The sequence below is a fragment of the Gorilla gorilla genome, chromosome 6, assembly GCF_029281585.2.
Source record: "Gorilla gorilla gorilla isolate KB3781 chromosome 6, NHGRI_mGorGor1-v2.1_pri, whole genome shotgun sequence".
Lineage (NCBI taxonomy): Eukaryota > Metazoa > Chordata > Mammalia > Primates > Hominidae > Gorilla > Gorilla gorilla.
The window spans coordinates 44,856,468-44,875,070 of NC_073230.2; the positions used below are offsets into that span (position 1 = coordinate 44,856,468).

Below are 18,603 nucleotides of genomic sequence, written 5' to 3' on the forward strand. Positions count from 1 at the left end.
GGGTGGGGAAGCCAAGTACTTGCCCACTAGCTGCTGTCAAGTACATGGAGAAGGAGGAAAATCAGAACCTTTCATCTTACTCTTCGGGTAGAACATTCAACATTCAACATGCTTTTGGATAATGCATGACATCGGCCTCCAGTATTCAGAATACGCTGAGTGACTCTGTTTTGGTAAAGAGGCCAGAAGTTCCACCACCTAAAGTCATCTGCAGCATCATTACTGCTATATCTTTAGGGGAGATTACATGATCTTCAAGGGCCCATTTCCTGTATAATTTCAATCCTCAATTTCCCGTGACTTGAAGTGGGAGTAATACTATAGCTCCCGCTCCACACACGGCATAAACCCCCTTCTCCCAGGATTGTTGTGAGGATTAAACAACTTGAAATGTGCAAATTATCTGGCACAAAAATGCATTCCAAAATTTACTAGTTCCTTTCCCCCTGCATTTTTGTGAAGAATGCCAGTTAATTTTAGTGAGGCAGAGCTACTGATTTAGTGACAAATGTACAAGCTTCTGGGAGACTTTAGCTCCAGCTCTGACACTTCCTAGCTATTTAATATGGTACAAGTTTGATGTGTCACTGTCTTCCACAGCAAAATGAGATAACACTTATTTTGGAGGGAGTTATACATTGTAAATGAGATGACACATGTAAATATAGAACATCAGATAGCATATGCTCAGTTAGTACAGAGGCCCTTTGTCTCGCACACAGCAGGGCTCATTTATTTAAATACTGCACCAACAAGCCTGGAAAGCCAGTGTGCCTTCCAGGATGATCAGGCAGGCAGAATCCGCATCGGTACACTGTCCATAGATCACAATGTGCTGTGTGGACCATGAAGCCACTGGAGTTATTTCAAAATTAAAAAAAAAAAAGTCAGCTTCACCCAACAGCAAATTCAGCACAGACCTAGTTTCTGTTTTTGTTTTCATGTATTTTTCTACTCCATAAAATTACTTCAGGGCATATATGCAAATTACAAAGCATTTTAACTAAGATATACTTTAAAAGCCCAGAACATTTTCCAACCCAAATTAATACTATATCATATATTAAATGCCCATCTGAAAAGTCCACAAATTTCACAAAAACATGTGAGAGATTTAGGAAACGGTGGAAGAGAATACAGATCACCCCTTTCAGTTACTCCAGAATATTTGATAAATTCCATTTAGAGATACCAGGAAAGATCAAAACTTCTACTTTTTAGGAATAACACTTAGACTGATGGCCATCTTCTTATCTACCCGCTCCAGACCATCAACTTGACAAGGAAGAGCTAGGATTTAAACTGCTTTTTAAATGGCAAAGAAATTCCTTTTTCTTTAGGACAGAAGACAAAACAATTTTCTTCCAACCTGTGCACAATATGGGTATTTGGTACAGTTTTCAAGGCAAAAAATCCTAGGGATTTTGCAAAGGACTTAGGACAAGACTAATAGCCTTGTCTCATCTTGGTCCAAAAGTTTGACTCTTACAATTGAAAGAGACATCCGCCTAACTGAATGCTTTCACCCTTAATTTTATCTGCAGAAGTTTAATTCAAAGGAAAACCCCTAGGAACCCTACCCTGGGAGGAAGCTTAAGTAAGTGAAGGTAAGCTTGTCCAGGAAGAAGTGGGAAGCCAGAGCGCTGCCCTCTCAAATGCCGTTCACTCTCCCTGCAGAGACACCTACACTCATGTCAGAAATATGGGGCTCCATAAAACACAGTTTAAAGTGATGGAATAATTCAGCCCTCATGCACAGATAAAATAAGGACATTGAAGGGATGGGTTCAGGACCTACTACCCTAAAACATGGCACCTTGGCATTTGAGAAAACAGCAGAAGCAGGAAGGTCACTCTTACCTTCCCCTCACCCCTTTTCTCCTAAAGCAGATCATAAAATCGAGGAAGGATTTTCTGACTTTTCTTTGAAGCACTTTGTAAGAGACTCAGGAGACAGTGTATTAGTCTGTTCTCACGCTGCTATAATGACATACCCAAGACTGGGTAATTTATAAAGGAAACAAGTTTAATTGACTTACAGTTCAGCATGGCTAAGGAGGCCTCAGGAAACTTATAATCATGGCAGAAGGGGAAGCAAACACGTCCTTCTTCACAAGGCGGCATGAAGGAGAAGAATTCAAGCAAAAGCAGGGGAAAATCCCTTAAAAAACCATCAGATCTTGTGAGAATACACTCACTATCACGAGAACAGCATGAGGGTAACTGCCACCATGATTCAATTACCTCCCAGCAGGTCCCTCGCATGACATGTGGGGTTTATAGGAACTATAATTCAAGATGAGATTCGGATGGGCACACAGCCAAGCCATATGAGAGAGACTCCTTCCCTATACCCAAAGGAAAGGAGTTGAAGACATAGAAGTGAGAGGAAGAACCTGATCAAAGAGGCCTTGCTAAATTTCTCACAGTTCATTACAGTTAGATCATAGATAGCTCCTTTGTCCAATCATACATCTCTAAGACTGTCTACTCTTCACCAAACCTAAGCATAAAAATACACAGGTTTACCTGCTTCTTCAGGTCTTTCGTTCCCTATGAAGACTCCTGTGGCACGTAAAACTTACATCAAATACATGTGTATCCTTTTCTATTGTCAATCTGTCTTTTGTTATAAGGGCCTCAGTCATGAACCTGTTGATAAGTGGGAAGAAGCTATTTCCCCTCCCCTATAGCGACAAAAAGTTACAAGTGGCTCCAGCAATATTCTGCTTGATAAATGGATGAGGCCAGGTTGTGAGTGAGAATATCGTTACAGGAAGAAACCAGAGCAGAAATTAGAGAGACTCTAAATTACTGTTTCCTGGCCTCTATGCAGCTAGAGTGATGACAGAACCCATTTGGGGTCAGTAAAACATCAGAGAAAATCTGCTGGGTTTTTCGTGGGGTAAGGGGGTGTTCACTTTTCTGAAAAAAGGGACAAAATGGAAGGATAGCTCTTGGTGTTTCCCCTTCCTCTTTCTTCCTAAGTGTTTGGGAACTTGATGCCTGATGCTACAGCTGCCATCTTAAGACCATGAAGTATGAGCAGAAGACAGAAAGCCAACATACTTATGGAAGAGTAGAGGGAGAGAGAGTCTGGATCCTTGAGGACAGTCTTGAACTATTTAATGAATCTGAAGCCATCTGATCCCTGACTTCTGGTTAAGTAAACAATTAATATCCTTATACTAAAGGACACTGTTAGTCTGTATCTCACCCAGTAGAACACACTTCTCTGGATATTTCAGAATCAGGGTATTACACCTTAAAAGTAGTACCTGCATTTTTCCACATATTATCTTTAATTTCTGTTCCCAAACTACAGTCACATGGAAAATCAAAAAGCAAGGGGGAATGGTGTAACCACCTTTGAAAACAGTTTGGTACCTTCTTACAGAGTTAAACGTAATCTTGTCATACAATCTGGCAATAATGCTTCTAGGTATTTACCCAAACAAGTTGAAAATGTATGTCCATACAAAAACCTGCACTCAAATGTTTAGAGCACTCTTCTTCCTATTTACCAAAACCTGCAAGCAATCGTGATGTCCTTCCATAGACGAATGAATAAACTGTAGTATAGATACACAATAGAATATTACTCAGCACTTTTTTAAATGAGCTATTAGGCCACAAAAAGACACGGACAAGTTTTAAATGCACATTTCTAAGTGAAGGAAGCCAGTCTGAAAAGCCTAAATACCTGTATGATTCCAATTATATAACATTCTAGAAAAGGCAAAACTATAAAGACAGTCAAAAGTTCAGTGGTTTGCCTGGCACAGTGGCTCACACCTGTAATCCCAACACTTTGAGAGGGTGAGGTAGGAGGATCACTTGAAGCCAAGGTTTGAGACCAGCCTGGGCAACACAGTGAAATCCCCCCAACTCTGAAAAAAAATCACTGGTTTCCAGGGGTTTGGAGGTCAGGAGGACGGTAGGGGGGTGCATAGGTGAAGCATCGTGGATTTTTAAGGCAGTGAAATTATTCTGTATGATATTGTAACAGTAGCTACATGACACGGTGCAACTGTCTTTCTCATTTATTTATTTATCTTTAAGACAGGGTCTCACTCTGTCACCCAGGCTGGAGTGCAGTGACATGATCACAGCTCACTGCAGTCTTGACCTCCTGTCCTCAAGCAATCCTCACACCTCAACCTCCAGAGTAGCTTGGACTACAGGCACACATCACCACACCCAGCTATTTTTTTTATTTTTTGTAGAGATGGGGGTCTCACTATGTTTCCCAGGCTGGTCTCCAACTCCAGGCCTCAAGTGATCCTCTCACCTCAGCCTCCCAAAGTGCTGGGATTACAGGCATGAGCCACCATGCCCAGCCCATTATGCAATTGTCAAAACCCATAGAACACACAACACAAAAAGTGAATCTTAATGAACTATTGTTGTTCGTTCATAATAATGGATACTAGTTTAATTATAACAAATGTACCACACTAATGCAAGATGTTGATAATAGGGAAAACTGTGTGGATAGCAGGCATATATTGGAACTCACTGTGCTATCTAGTCAATTTTTCAGTAAATCTAATACTTCTAAAAAATAAAATATATTAATGGGGAAAAAAAGCAAGAGAAAATGAGGGGTGGGAAACAGAATCCCTAAAATTGTAATCATTTTTTCTCTCCAATCAGTCCAGAAAGAAATTCATTTTAAGGTATGCATGGGAAGGTTTGGGCCAGCACTTTCCATCCTCACTGGTCCACTCCCTCTCCCATACCACCAAGACCCATCTCTGAATGTCTAGGTGGCTCCCCCTTCCACCTTCACTCCGTGTGGCAGGCCTCTCCTATGCACACTGCATGCTGTCTCATACAGGTAACTGTGCGCCATGATTTCTATGGGTATGTTATCCTCTTTCTCATTTGGTCCTATCATGGCCACTCCCCGCCATTGGCATAGCTTTCTGGTGCATCCCTAGGTCCCACGCTATTTTTAACCTTTGATATTGACATATCTGACAAACAATGTATCCTTTAGATGCTTCTCCATGTTAATGGAAGTAACAACCTGGTATATAATAAATTCCCTGGGCCCTTCAGGTTGTTCCAATAAAGGTTCTCCTATAACCAAGACACTGTTTAAACAAACACATCCCATCTGCGAGGCCCAGATGCTAATCAGTGTTGAAATGTTCCTCCTCTTTGTGGCAATGTAGCAAGGTTTGCAAACTTAGCATAAAAAGGAGATACTACACCCCAGTACCAAAAGTTTCCTGGATCTTTTTTTCCATAGTTTTCTTTGGGGCTTGGAAGGCTGGCTTAAATTTTTAGTTCTAAATAGATTGTGGTCGCAACTGGGTAATCGTTACTTGATCAAAAACAAAATATCTAGTTTTTAAAAAACATTCAGCTATTGCTTGGCTCACATCCTTTCCCCTCTTTGTTCCCCCAATTTTTAATTTTTTTCTGAATAAAATGCAAACAGCTCATGTTCAGGAGTCCTCATTGTAACTATGGGCTCTGAAATTTGCCAGAATAAGGCATTTGCTGAGCAATCATTTCCAGGAGAGAAGTCACTGTGGCCAGACCAATGAAGCAGTGGTAATGTGGGCCACCAGCACTGGGGGACTGAAATCGTTGTGTGAGAAAGCATAACTTTGAGTGACAATGGGATTTTATCTGAACGAATCTTTCCCAAGAATAAGGCATGGGTGCTTTTTATACTTCAAGACCAAAACAACAACAATGGGGAAAAAAAAACTAAGAATTCCTCCAAAAAGGTCAGGCTTTATTGCAGGTCCCAGCCCTTGCACATATTGTTCCCTCCTCCTGGAATGCCCAATGTTTCAGACCCCCTCCCCACGCCCCAGCCTCCACCTTGTCTCACCTCTGCCCCCATGTCTGTCTGTCACACCCAGAGCTTGCTTATCTGCAGTTATTCTTCCAAATCACGGAGAAACACAAAATCCAGATAGGTCTTTTAAGTACAGCAAACACACTTCCGTGTTGCTTTAACTTACACAAATATGTGTGATGAAATGAAATGCACAGAATCGCAAATGTTATCCTTATAGGCAATGTGTTCCTTCATTTCACATTTTAGGCAATCACAAAGCAATTGAACTTTTGTGTGCACGGGGCACTGAAGTCATGTGTGGCATGCTTTCTGGGACTCACGGTGTCGGGCTTGTTAATGGGAAGGAGGGAGTCAGAAAGATAGGCTTATTCATTCCCTGGCAGTTAAAATACAGACCGGCTGAATCAGCCCAGCCAATCCTCCTCCGATACTCCAAAGGCTTTCCAGGGGAAACCAGAGTGTCTTGAACTTGCTAGCCTCAGAGGACAGTGCATATGCTGTCCCGCCCCAGAGGTCAACTCCGCTGGTCCCAACAGCTAGCCTCTGGAAAGTTGGCCTCAAGAGAGCTGACCACGAGAGCATGGGTCAGAATTCACTGGAGAACCCATCCTAATATGGAAAATGTCAACACTTGCTTCCCTTATCAGTAATTCCCAGTCCACCGCAGCTACAGGCAGAATCGGAAGTCAAGCTCAAGCTGCAGAGCTGAGATACCACTGGGATCTAGGGGTATTTTCAAGCCGTTAAGCGGACCTCATCTCCCACTCCTTGCATCTTAGGGTTCATTCCATCATTCATGGGAACGCTTGAGTACTCACGCTGGTTCAGGCCCTGTATATAATTAGTTTGGGAAACAGAAGCTTCTTGTTAGTGAAAATAAAGATGGTGCAAGGGAAAAATCTGCAGTTGGTGCAAGGGAGAAATCTGCAATATTACTCTTTCTTTTTTTTTCTCTCTCTTTGTATATATTCCACCCTCATAGCAAATGTGAAAGATTTCCATTGGATGAGACACTGAACTCAGTAGCCACAACAATGAGGGGCATAAGGCAATGAAACTAAAAACATATTCTTAGGAAAGAAAAATGAAAGTGAGGAAGTAAGAATTTTTTTTTTTTTAATGGGACGGAGTCTTGCTCTGTCACCCAGGCTAGAGTGCAGTGGCGCGATCTCGGCTCACTGCAAGCTCCGCCTCCCGGGTTCACGCCATTCTCCTGCCCCAGCCTCCCGAGCAGCTGGGACTACAGGCAGCCACCATCACGCCCGGATAATTTTTTTGTTTTTTTTTTTTAGTAGAGACTGGGGGGTGGGTTCACTGTGTTAGGCAGGATGGTCTCGAACTCCTGACCTTGTGATCTGCCCTCCTCGGCCTCCCAAAGTGCTGGGATTACAGGCGGGAGCCATCGCACCACGCCAAGAAAATATTCTTGGTCTTGTTTTTTGCATCTTTAAAATATAGCATTAACTAGAGGATCTCAAAGGTCCTTCCAAGATTAAAATGGTATGACTCACTAATAATCAGGAAATATAAATTAAAATAACAGTAAGATAGATACCCACATTCACTCTTCAGATAGGCAAAGATGAAAGAATTCATCAGTATTAACTGTCAGTAAGAATTTGTAGTAAACAGAATCACATACACTGCTGAACTGGAGGGTAAATTAATATAGCCTGTGTGGAGAACACTTTGGTAATTTATAATAGTGTTGAAAAAACTTACAACTATACAAAATCTGCACACGCATGTTTACAGTAGCCTAACTTATACTTGACAAAACTCAGAAGCAACTAAGATGTCCTTCAATAGGTGAGTGAATAAACAATGGTACATCCACACAATGACACAGTATTGGGAGATAAAAAGAAATGAACTATCATGCCATGAAAGAACATGGATGAGGGTCTGGCGCGGTGGCTCACGCCTGTAATCCCAGCACTTTGGGAGGCCGAGGTGGGCAGATCACGAGGTCAGGAGTTCAAGACCAGCCCGTCCAACATGCTGAAACCCCGTCTCTACTAAAAATACAAAAATTAGCCGGGCGTGATGGTGGGTGCCTGTAATCCCAGCTACACAGGAGGCTGAGGCAGGAGAATCACTTGAAATCGGAAGGCAGAGGTTGCAGTGAGCTGAGACTGCACCACTGCATTCCAGCCTGGGCGAAAGAGTGAAACTCCATCTCAAAAAAAAAAAAAAAAAAAAGAACATGGATGAATCTTAAATGCTATTTCTAAGTGAAGGAAGCCAGCCTAAAAAGGCCACAGACTGATTCCAACTATATGTCATTCTGGAAAAGGCAAAACTATAGAGACAATAAAAACATCGGTAGTTGCCAGCAATATGCAGTGAGAGAGGGATGCATTTGTGGACTGCAGGGGATTTTTAGGATAGTAAAATTCTTTTGTATGACAGAATAATGGTGGATAAACGGCATTATGCATTCGTTCAATCTCATAGAACTGTAAAAAACAAAAAGTAAACCCTAAGGCAAACTATGAACTTCAATGAATAATAATGTATCAATATTGGCTCATTGCTTGTAACAAATGTTAATAAGAGGGAAGCCCTGCTGGGGAAAGAGAGGATATGGAAACTGTACTTTGTGCCCAATTTTTCTGTAAACCTAAAATTTCTCTTAGAAAAAAATTGATTAATTTTTAAAATATTTATTAATTTTAAAAATAGTAATTTCAAAAAATTGTGTCAAGTCTGTAAGTGAATTTTACATTGGTAAAGAACATTGAATACCACAATAAACATATACAGTAGCATTGGATTTTATATCCACACTATATTTGTAACCTTGTGTTCCCCATACTAAAGAAATAGCTATCATGCAGCAAGGGTTCAATAAAATAATGCTTGTGAAACTGCTCTGAAAGCAATAGAAAGCCTGGCAGAGGTTTAATTCTAATCACAACCGGTTACACAATAGATATACATAATGAAGTTGAAACCCCCAGGAAGAATCTGGGCAGTCTGGCTACCTGATTATGCATCACTCTCTAAGATAGTTGGAAAAAAGATGACAAAGAACTCAGATAAGCCCCTACGCTCTGTCTTTCCAATGCATTTCAACGAGATTCTGCTATTGGTAGGAAGTGGAAAAAATAACAGCAGAGCGACATTTGCACTACTGTGTACACTGCAGCGTTAGCCACAATAGCCAGGAGGGAGAAGCAGTCTAAATTATTCATTAATAGATGAAGGGATAAAGAAACGGTAGGAATATACATACAATGGAATATTATTCAGCCTAAAGCAGAAGGAGATCTTGTCATGTGCTACAACTCAGATGAACTTTGAGGACATGATGCTAACTAAGTGAGATAAGCCAGCCACAAAAAGACCCATACTGCATGATTATACTTATAGGGATTATTTAAAGCAGTCAACCTCTTAGAAACATAAAGTACAGTGGTAGTTGCCAGGGGCTGGGGAGAAGGGAAAGGGGAAGTTGTTTTTCAGTGGGTATAGAGTTCCAGTCACTCACAATGAAAAAGCTCTAGAGATCTGCTGCGTAAGAATGTGCATATAGTTAATGCTATTGTACTGTATACTTAAAATGGTAAAGTTGTAAATTTTGTGTTGCTTTTTACCACATGCAAAAAAATTGTTTTAATAAAATAACAGCCCTGAGCATGACTTTCACAGAATAATCTGGAAGTTTAAACATTGTTTACCCATCGGGCCATGGCACAGAAAGCCTAAGTGAAACTCTGAAACAACAGAAAGCACAGAGTTCAGAACAAACTCAGCACAATATCAGCAGAAAGGTGATCCAGAAGCTGACACACAGCAGGGTTTTGCAAGTGGAAAAAAAAAAAAAAAAAGTGAACAAAATTCCTAAAACCTACTGGATGCCAAAAGTTCATGGGTAGCTTTTTAGGTTCTGACCTTACTTTGAACTAATGCTGACATCTATTAAATAACTTCCCTTAACTAGTGATAATAATGAAGAGAGCTATCATTAACGGGTCACTAGTTTTATGCTGATTTATATGTATCACTTCATCGACTCCTCTTAGCAACTTTATATGGCAAGTGTCCTGGTTGTGTACTGCTGTGTAACAAACTATCTCCAGACTTACTGGCTTCACACAACAACAATCACTTTATTTTTCTCATGAAACTACAATTTGGGCAGGGTTGGGTAAGTATGGTTTGTCTATGCTCCATGCACAGTCAGCCAGGGCAACTCAACTGGGGCTTGCTGGGGGATCCACTTGTAAGATGGTCACTCATATGGCTGGAAAGTTGAGGCTAACGTTGGATGGGAACTCAGCCAGGCCCGTGGGCCAGAGGCCTCAATTCCTCCCACTTGGGACTCTCCACGGGCTGTTTGGGCTTCTTCACAGCCTGGTGGCTGGGTTCCAAGAGCTACACTGCAGAGAAAGATGGAGGTGAATAACATTTTTATGATGTAGCCTTGCAAGCCATATAGTATCACTTCTGCTATGCTCTGTTAGTCAAAGCTGTCACAACATTCCACTCAAGATCAAATGGAAGGAACATAAACCCTATTGCTAGATGGCAGGAGTTTCACAGGGATATTGTAAGATCATGTAGGATAAAAGATACCGGTATGACCATTTTGGAAAATACAATCTACCACAGTAAATATTATCATTATAATCCCCATTTTGCAAGCAGGAAAACTGAATCTTGAAAAGGTAATTATCTCCCTCCTTCCCGCAAAGTCACATAGCTATTAAGCAACAAAGCCAGGATCCAAAACCAGATATATCTGACTCCCAAGTCAGAACCCTTAACTACTATGACTATTTTGCTTCCAACTTCCTTTACAATTCCTGCTGTAATTATTCTAGCTCAGAGAGTCTCTAACTTCTTTGCATAGGCAGGATTATTTTATGTAATTGACATGAAAAAAAATGAACTCCCCAGTACTATTGCAGTTTGGTGACTGACACATAGAAAGCTCCCTAAAGTTTTGCTAAATTAGATGTGTCTTCTCTCCTCTACTAAAGTATAATCTCCTTGAAAGAAAAAAACAAGTTTAGTAAAACCTGGTATCCACATAAAATTTAATTCAGTTCCTTGATCACAGCAAGGGTTCAGTAAATGCTTATTTGAAATGTATCTACTTGTCTTCGTGTCTTTCTCTCCAACCCTCCCCACAACCCCATACTGTGAGCCACTAAAAAGCAGGGACAGAGGGCCAGATGCCTCAGTTCCAGTAACCTTCTGCTCTAGTCCCTCCCGCCCCTTAACACACACACAGCCCTACACAGTGGGTTTTCTACAAATGTTATAATGAACAAATGAATGAATAAATGACATACATGGATGAAAATGAAATGAACAGTAATCCAGATTTATAATCACTTTCTCCATTCAAACAAGGGAAAACTAATACAATGAGAAAAACTAGAGCCCATCATAGAGCCTGCTGGCCTACCCCTAAAGGAAGGCAACCTGACACATTTTGGTAGAGAAACAAAAAACAGTGGGTTTCCTGTTGGAGAAAAAAAACTGCAAAGGGAAGAAGACATGAGTGGAAAGAGTTTTTAGCTAACTAAAGAAAAGGATGCAATTCATGAGCTATATGCTGTGTCACTTTTTGTCACCCTCCCTCTGTGGATCCTGGGGTCAGTGCAGAAGGCATCAGGATAGAGGAGGAAGAGAATTATTGTTTACTGCACACCAGGCACTCTGCTAAGTAAGAGTTTGGCTTTTACTCCCACTTACACATTTTCATAATAAAACCCGGAACAGCTAGAACAGGAAGTAGGAACAAGAAGTAGTATAACATTTTCCTGCTTCTCAGAAAACCATTTTTAGAAATAATTATGGAGATGTAGCAACTAATTCTACCTTACCAATATTCTAAATGGGAAGTCCCACAGATATTAATACTGGATTGTTAGTGGATAAATTCAAGGAGCTATATTATTCCCTGTCCACATCTTAGCAAACGAAGTTCCCTCTCTTTCATTTACCACTAGCCGTTGGTTTCTTCTAGTTTTTCAACATCCTACAACACTTTATTTTAAAACGAAATCACTGTAACAAGCTATTATGCTCTTTCTTTTCCAGGAACAAGTGGGTACAATAAATTGTAGCAGTGATGAAAGTGGAAAGTGACAGTGGAGAAAAATTAATATCCTCATGCTTTTCATCCTCAAAATTCTTTAAATAAAATTTAATTTTCTGGCTATTGCCCTTTAAGTGTGCTAAGTTAGAGAGAGAGAATGTATTCAGCTTTTCCAACTTCTCTATTGTATTAGAGGGTCTCTTTTCATACAGTCTACAGAAATGGCCATACAGTCCACAGAAATGGCATTTTTGTGTGTGTGCGGGGCCAAGGAAGAAGGGGGAACCTCAGAAGTGTATTGTTATGTTGAGAAAACTAATATTCATATGACTAATGAGCATATTTTTTCCTGATCTGGTTCATAAACTTTTTCCGTTATTCTGGTAATTATCAAAGACACTTAATTCAAAAGCATCACATTCTCCACTTCTCAGAACTCTGCCTCCCACTCCAGCAGGAACGTCATGATGGTGTCAGATCACATGGTCATGGAGGGCTTCAGCTTTGATATTGCTGAGAATGGTGGCTCATGTCTTTCACTGCTTTAAACACAGTGTTATGGTTCAGTACAAGTACATATTTAATTAATATGCTCCACAGAGGAGAAAATTCTGTTCAAATTAAAGTCCCTTCCTCACGCTCAACTACTTCCTACCTCTGCTCACACACACACACACACACACACACAAAATGTTTTGGAAGAAATTATTCTAACCATCATTCAGTGCTACACATCATCATTCAAACTATGTGTTTGTAATACAGAAAATAATTCTTACAATTATATTTTGCAAAACAACATGAAATCCTTTTGTTCTTTCTTCAAAAGAACAACTGAACTCCAAAAGAAAAAAATCACAGGAAGGAACGGATGGGTCCATGAAATGGCTTCCAGAGAGTTCTATTCTCAGGAGCCAGGGCGTTTGTGGGGTCCTCCTGGACACTGAGGAAAGGCTGTGCCAGCCCCCTTCACCACCACCTCAGCCTGAGCCCCTGACTTCTACTTTATCTGTCTTCTATAGGAGGCTTCTGTGGTAAGATGTCTCTTGGATAAATTGCCAATTTCTACTTTAAACAACTAGTTTAACAGATGAAGACATTATAGATACCACAGTTTACTAATCAAAAAACTACAGTGTGCCAACTACTATAGTTAAACACTGTGCAGACACAACAACTAAAGAAAAACTAATGCAACCATCATTTTAGCTTGTCATTTTTTTTCAAGAACGGTATTGATTTTAAAACATGGGTGCATATCCTTGGATGCTCCTCCCCTTAAAAGGTGAATCCTCTTCCCCTAGACCCACCTTAGTGACTCCTCTCTAACACGCAGAGTGTGTGGGAAGCTATGCTATGTGATTTCAAAGGCTAGGTCAGAGAAAATAGATGCCACATGATTGTCTCTGCCTGAAACTTTCACTCTGGGGGAGGCCAGACGCCATGTCATAAGGACACTCAAGCAGCCCTAAGAGACATCCACAGCCAGCAGCAGCTTGTCAGCCACAGGAGCACACCATCTTGGAACAAGTCCTCCAGCCCCAGTCCAGCCTTCAGATGACTGCAGCCCCAGCTGACATCTGACCACCACTTCACAAAGGACCCTTAGCCAGAACCACCTGGCTAAGCTGCTCCTGGGTTCCTCAACCACTAAAATTATGAAAGAGAATAAATTATTCTTGTTGGGTCAAGCCACTAAGTTTTGTGGTGATTTGTTAAACAATAATAAGTCACTAATAGGAGACATAACTTGACCAAATTTTTTTTTTGTTTTTTTTTTACTTTAACTGCTTCACAACATTTAGGCTCAAGATTCTTAATACTTGCTCTGTCTGAAATCCTCCCTCTTCTCCCTTCCCCTTGCACACAAGACTTTCCTCATCTCTCCAGGAATCTTTCCTTGCCTCCTCCAAGCCCAACAGCCCTTTTTCCAAGCCTACCTTTCCTCTTCGTCCTTTGTATTGTGGTTATTTGTGTGTCTGTCTCATCTCCCTGACCAGACTGAAAGACCAGGAAGGCTAAGGAAGTCTTGTTCAACTTTGAATCCACAGAAAGTACCTTACACATAGTGGGCCTTTGGTTGATTTACTGAACAAAAGAAGAAAATACCAGTTGGTGCAACCTGGCAAGCAGGACAATCACCAAATGAACCAAACTGTCTGAAGATATTTTTCACTTCTCAGAAGAAATCCCCTTGGCCAAAAATGAGCATCCAGGTAACATGCAAAGTATGCCCTTAGCTCTCTTTTTCTTGCCATCTAAGGTTCCAGCCTGTCACTCAGGAAAACACCCTTCAGCACTTTCCTTTTTTGGGGGCAGTTGTGGGGGAGACAGAGTCTTGCTCTGTCACTCAGGCTAGAGTGCAGTGGCGTGATCTCAGCTCACTGCAACCTCTGCCTCCTGGGTTCAAGCAATTCTTGTGCCTCCGCCGCCCAAGTAGCAGGGATTACAGGCGCACACCACCACGTCTTGCTAATTCTTGTATTTTTAGTAGAGATGGGGTTTTGTCATGTTGCCTATTCTGGTCTGGAACTCCTGGTCTCAAGTGATCCGCCTGCCTCGCCCTCCCAGAGTGCTGGGATTAGGGATGTTAGCCACCACACCAGGCCACTTCAGCATGGCAAGAACAGAGGGAAACTGTGAAGTAGCAAAGTGAAAAGGTATATGACAGAAGTCAATTTACCTCCACTTTAATATCAAAATGATGATATTTTAATATAATTAATATCATTTAATATCAAAATAATATTGAGTGAATGATTCCATAATGAATCATGGAATTCATTTCAATGATTCATTCCGTTCATTTTCCACTAAGAAAATTAGAAAACATTATTTGATATTAGCAGCCAACATCCATATCTTATCAGGTCTGTGGGACTGGTAATGGGAAATTGAAATATGCTAAACAGTACCTCTTAGTATCCTGCTGGAAAACCTTTCTATGTTTAGGGACAACTACAGAAATATTCACCAAAAACATCTGAGGGGGAAAACCCCTGTACATTACATGTAGAATATTAACACCTACAAGGTGGAGAAGAGAGAGGATGGATAAATTCATTAATCTAAATTAAGCATATCCAGGTCACTGGCTATGGTGGATACTTGTTGGGGCACACATACACGAAGTCACTCTTCTTAAAAATTATCTAATGTTTGTTCTGGCATTCTCTGATCGCCACCCTGCTGGTGTGCTGGGGGAATCTGCCCTGTGGCCAACTCCAAAGTCCAATCCTGTTTGGCAGAGACAGAAAAAAAGAAACCCTAAATGACCCAGAGAGTGGCTGAAATCAATCTAATTCTGTAACTCACCATACCTCTAATCTTTTCAATGATATAAGCTTTTATTGTTTAAGCCAGTGGGCATTCAATTTTCTGTTTCTTACCATCAAAGTCATTCTACCTGCTGCATTGGAAAAATCTACCACACATCCCTGGGTATGTTACAATGAACCTTTCCCTGTGGGAATAAAACAAGAGCAAATAAAGAAGTAAACGCTGGGCAGGAACATTGCAAAAACACTAATAATCCTTTTTTTTTCCTGCACACTGCAATGCACGTAGCGTGCAGTAAAAATCTTGAGAACTATCTAAAGCCAAAAAAGCTATTTAATGATTTAAACCAGTTATCTAAGTTGATTTGACCTTGGTATTAATAATTACACAAAACCAAGTAATATCCTACCTTCTGACATACATACTTTGGGGCCATAGTACTCATCTTCATGGCAAGTAAGTTGATTCTTAGTTATATGCATACAAAGCCTGTTAATTTTTAAATCCACACTAATTTCTCTTGCAATCTGGAGCCTTGTTGGAATATCTCTCACTGCTTTCAGCTACTGCCTGAGCAAATTAGCATGCACGTACTCCTGAACAAAATAGATTGAGCAAAGCGAATCTGTGGCTCCCAAAGTTATGTTACGTGAAAATACAGAGGTCTTTGGAATCACTGAAAAGTTCTGGGCTATATGTGCATTTCTGTCTTCAAATGCAAAGATGTCCCTACATCTTCAACATCAAGAGTGTAGGGTTTAAGAGCATAGTTCCAGAGTCAGAGACTATGTGAGTTCAACTCTTGGCTCTACCACTTTCAAATGTGTCGACTTGGCAAGTTTATTTCCCCAGTCTCAAGTCCTTATTATAAAATGTGAGTTATGATAGACAGTATGTAAAGTCTAGCGTGGATATAAAAATTTAATGATCGTAATAATAATTCATATAAAGCAGGCAGCACAGTGCCTGGCACATAATAAAGGTACAACAGATGTTTCTTGCTGTGACTGTAATACCTGCAATTGATACTGAAAAAGAAAATAATTAATGCATGAAAAAATGTATCTTCCCAAAGATATATCAGGGCTTCAGGGAAAAGAAACGTGAATTAAAGTAATAATAACTCTCAATATAAAGTGAGTGGATCCAACTTAAAGTTAAACATTAGTTCTTGATTATTTGCTTTGGGAAGAGGAAAGAACAGAGTACATTAAAAATAAATAATACCCCAACAACTCATAAACCCAATAACTACAGCACAGCTTCAACATGTCTTAGAACAAAATTCCCAAAACAACAAGAGACCCATATACAAATTAAGTTAAAAACATATTCCATAATGAAATCTACAGTCCTAAAAACCAGCATTTCAGATTATCAGTAACATTAAATGAGCATACAAATTCAAACCTGTGTTTTCAGATTTGCGGCTGACCTACAACAGAAATAAATGAACTAACTAGAGATAACTCCTTTATTGGGCTTCCATCTAAAGCTAAGCTTTACTTAGGCTTTCAAATTGTTGCACTTACTTCCTAAATCAGATATGCCACCAAAACTGCCCACTTTTGTCAACTGTCAGGAAAACTGACAATATGAAGTTCACAAAGACAAAGCAGGGAAGAAAATAGCAATTTGACTTGCAGTCCACTCTCAGGTTTTAACCCTATGGAAAATTTTATATACACATATATTTTCCAAAGTTATGGAATATGGTTTAGAATCTCAGGAATCCCATTCTCACTGAATAATTAAACTGGGAGAATGAGAAGTTTCACACCATGACAATGCCACTATCAGAACTTACTGAACCCCAGAAAGGACCTATGGCCACCTCACCCAGAGGAGCAGGCTTGTCCATGCACACGCACAGACCACAGTATGAATGATGCCCCTGGAACTGGGCAAGGCATAATCTCCATTTCTTAGATTCCCACTCTAAAAGGAGGGCCACATTTGCTTAGAACAGCTCAAGGCCTAGATTCTCTGGAATTTTCCCAAGAGAGTTATTTTGCATTTGCTTACAATTTGAAAGCCCAAGTAAAGCTTAGCTCTAGATGGAAGCCCAACAAAGAAAGTATCTCTAGTTAGTTCATTTATTTCTGTTATAGGTCAGCTGCAAAGAGTAGCCTAAGAGATTTTAATCAAGCAAATACTTGGAGCAAAATTAGTGCTGACAACAACCTTGTAAGCAAAATTTGTGTGCAGGTGAGTCAAAATGTGTTTTGTGGCACTGAAAGAGTTAACCACCTGTCCTATCAACAGTGCTTACTTTTGTGTTTGGCTCATTCACTTCCTCAATTTCTCCACAAACCTAGCTTATGAAATCAAATGACTGCAAGCGACTAGCTGTAAAAGCTAAACCCCTACTGAGCACTTTCTATGAGCGTGATACTCTGCCAAGCATGATTTCATTTAATTCTCTCAACGATCCTAGAAGAGGGCACCGTTTTACAGCCAAGGAAACTGAGGCACAGAAGTTTTGCTGGTGGACACACCACTGAAGAGGGGATAGAAAGACTGGACCAGAGGCAGCTGTTATGCATGGAAAGGTGTCCCCTGAGAAAGACACGTTGAAGTCCTTTCCTGCTATCTGTGAATGTGACCTTATTTGGAAATAGGTCTCTGCAGACATAATCAAGTTAAAACGAGGTCATTTGGGCAGGTGCTAACCCACTAGGACTGTTATCTTTATAAAAAGAGGAAGATGTCTACTAAAAAAATGCAAAAATTGGCCAGGCGCGGTGTCTCACGCCTGTAATCCCAGCACTTTGGGAGGCCAAGGCGGGTGGATCACGAGGTCAGCAGATCGAGACCATCTGGCTGACACAGTGAAACCCCGTCTCTACTAAAAATACAAAAAACAAAATTAGCTAGGCATGGTGGTGGGCGCTTGTAGTCCCAGCTACTCGGGAGGCTGAGGCAGGAGAATGGCATGAACCCAGGAGGCGGAGCTTGCAATGAGCCAAGATCACACCACTGCACTCCAGCCTGGGAGACAGAGCAAGACTCCGTCACACACACACACACACACACACACACACACACACAAAAGCAAAAATTAGTTGGTTGTGGTGGCACACACCTGTAGTCCCAGCTACTCGGGAGGCTGAGGCAGGAGAATCTCTTGAACCTGTGAGGCAGAGGTTGCAGTGAGTCGAGACGGCACCATTGCACTCCAGCCTGGATGACAGAGCAAGACTCTGTCTCAAAAACAAAAGAGGAAAACGTCATGCAAAAACAGACACACAAGAAGGCAGCCATATGAAGATGGAGGCACAGCTTGGAGTGATACTGCGCAAGCCAAGGACCACCTGGGGCCACCAGAAGCTGGAAGGGGCAAGGAAAGACCCTCCCCTGGAACCTTCAGGCCAACTCCTTGATTCTGGACTGCTAGTTTCTAGAGCTGTGAGAGAACAAATCTGCTTGGGTTTAAGCCACCCAGTTC

At 41.0% G+C, this 18,603-nt stretch overlaps 1 protein-coding gene across 15 annotated transcripts in view; it reads right to left on the reverse strand.

The window, feature by feature from the left end:
• Positions 1–18,603, reverse strand: part of ELMO1 (engulfment and cell motility 1) — a 592,158-nt gene that overhangs the window by 542,591 nt on the left and 30,964 nt on the right. For 6 of the 15 annotated variants that reach the window (XM_055347626.2, XM_055347627.2, XM_063708468.1 and 3 more), the window contains exon 2: positions 18,241–18,358. The exons of the other annotated variants lie outside the window; for them this stretch is intronic. The gene's annotated coding sequence lies outside the window, so the exon portion shown is untranslated. The remainder of the gene's footprint in view (positions 1–18,240; positions 18,359–18,603) is intronic. 15 annotated transcript variants of the gene reach the window in all.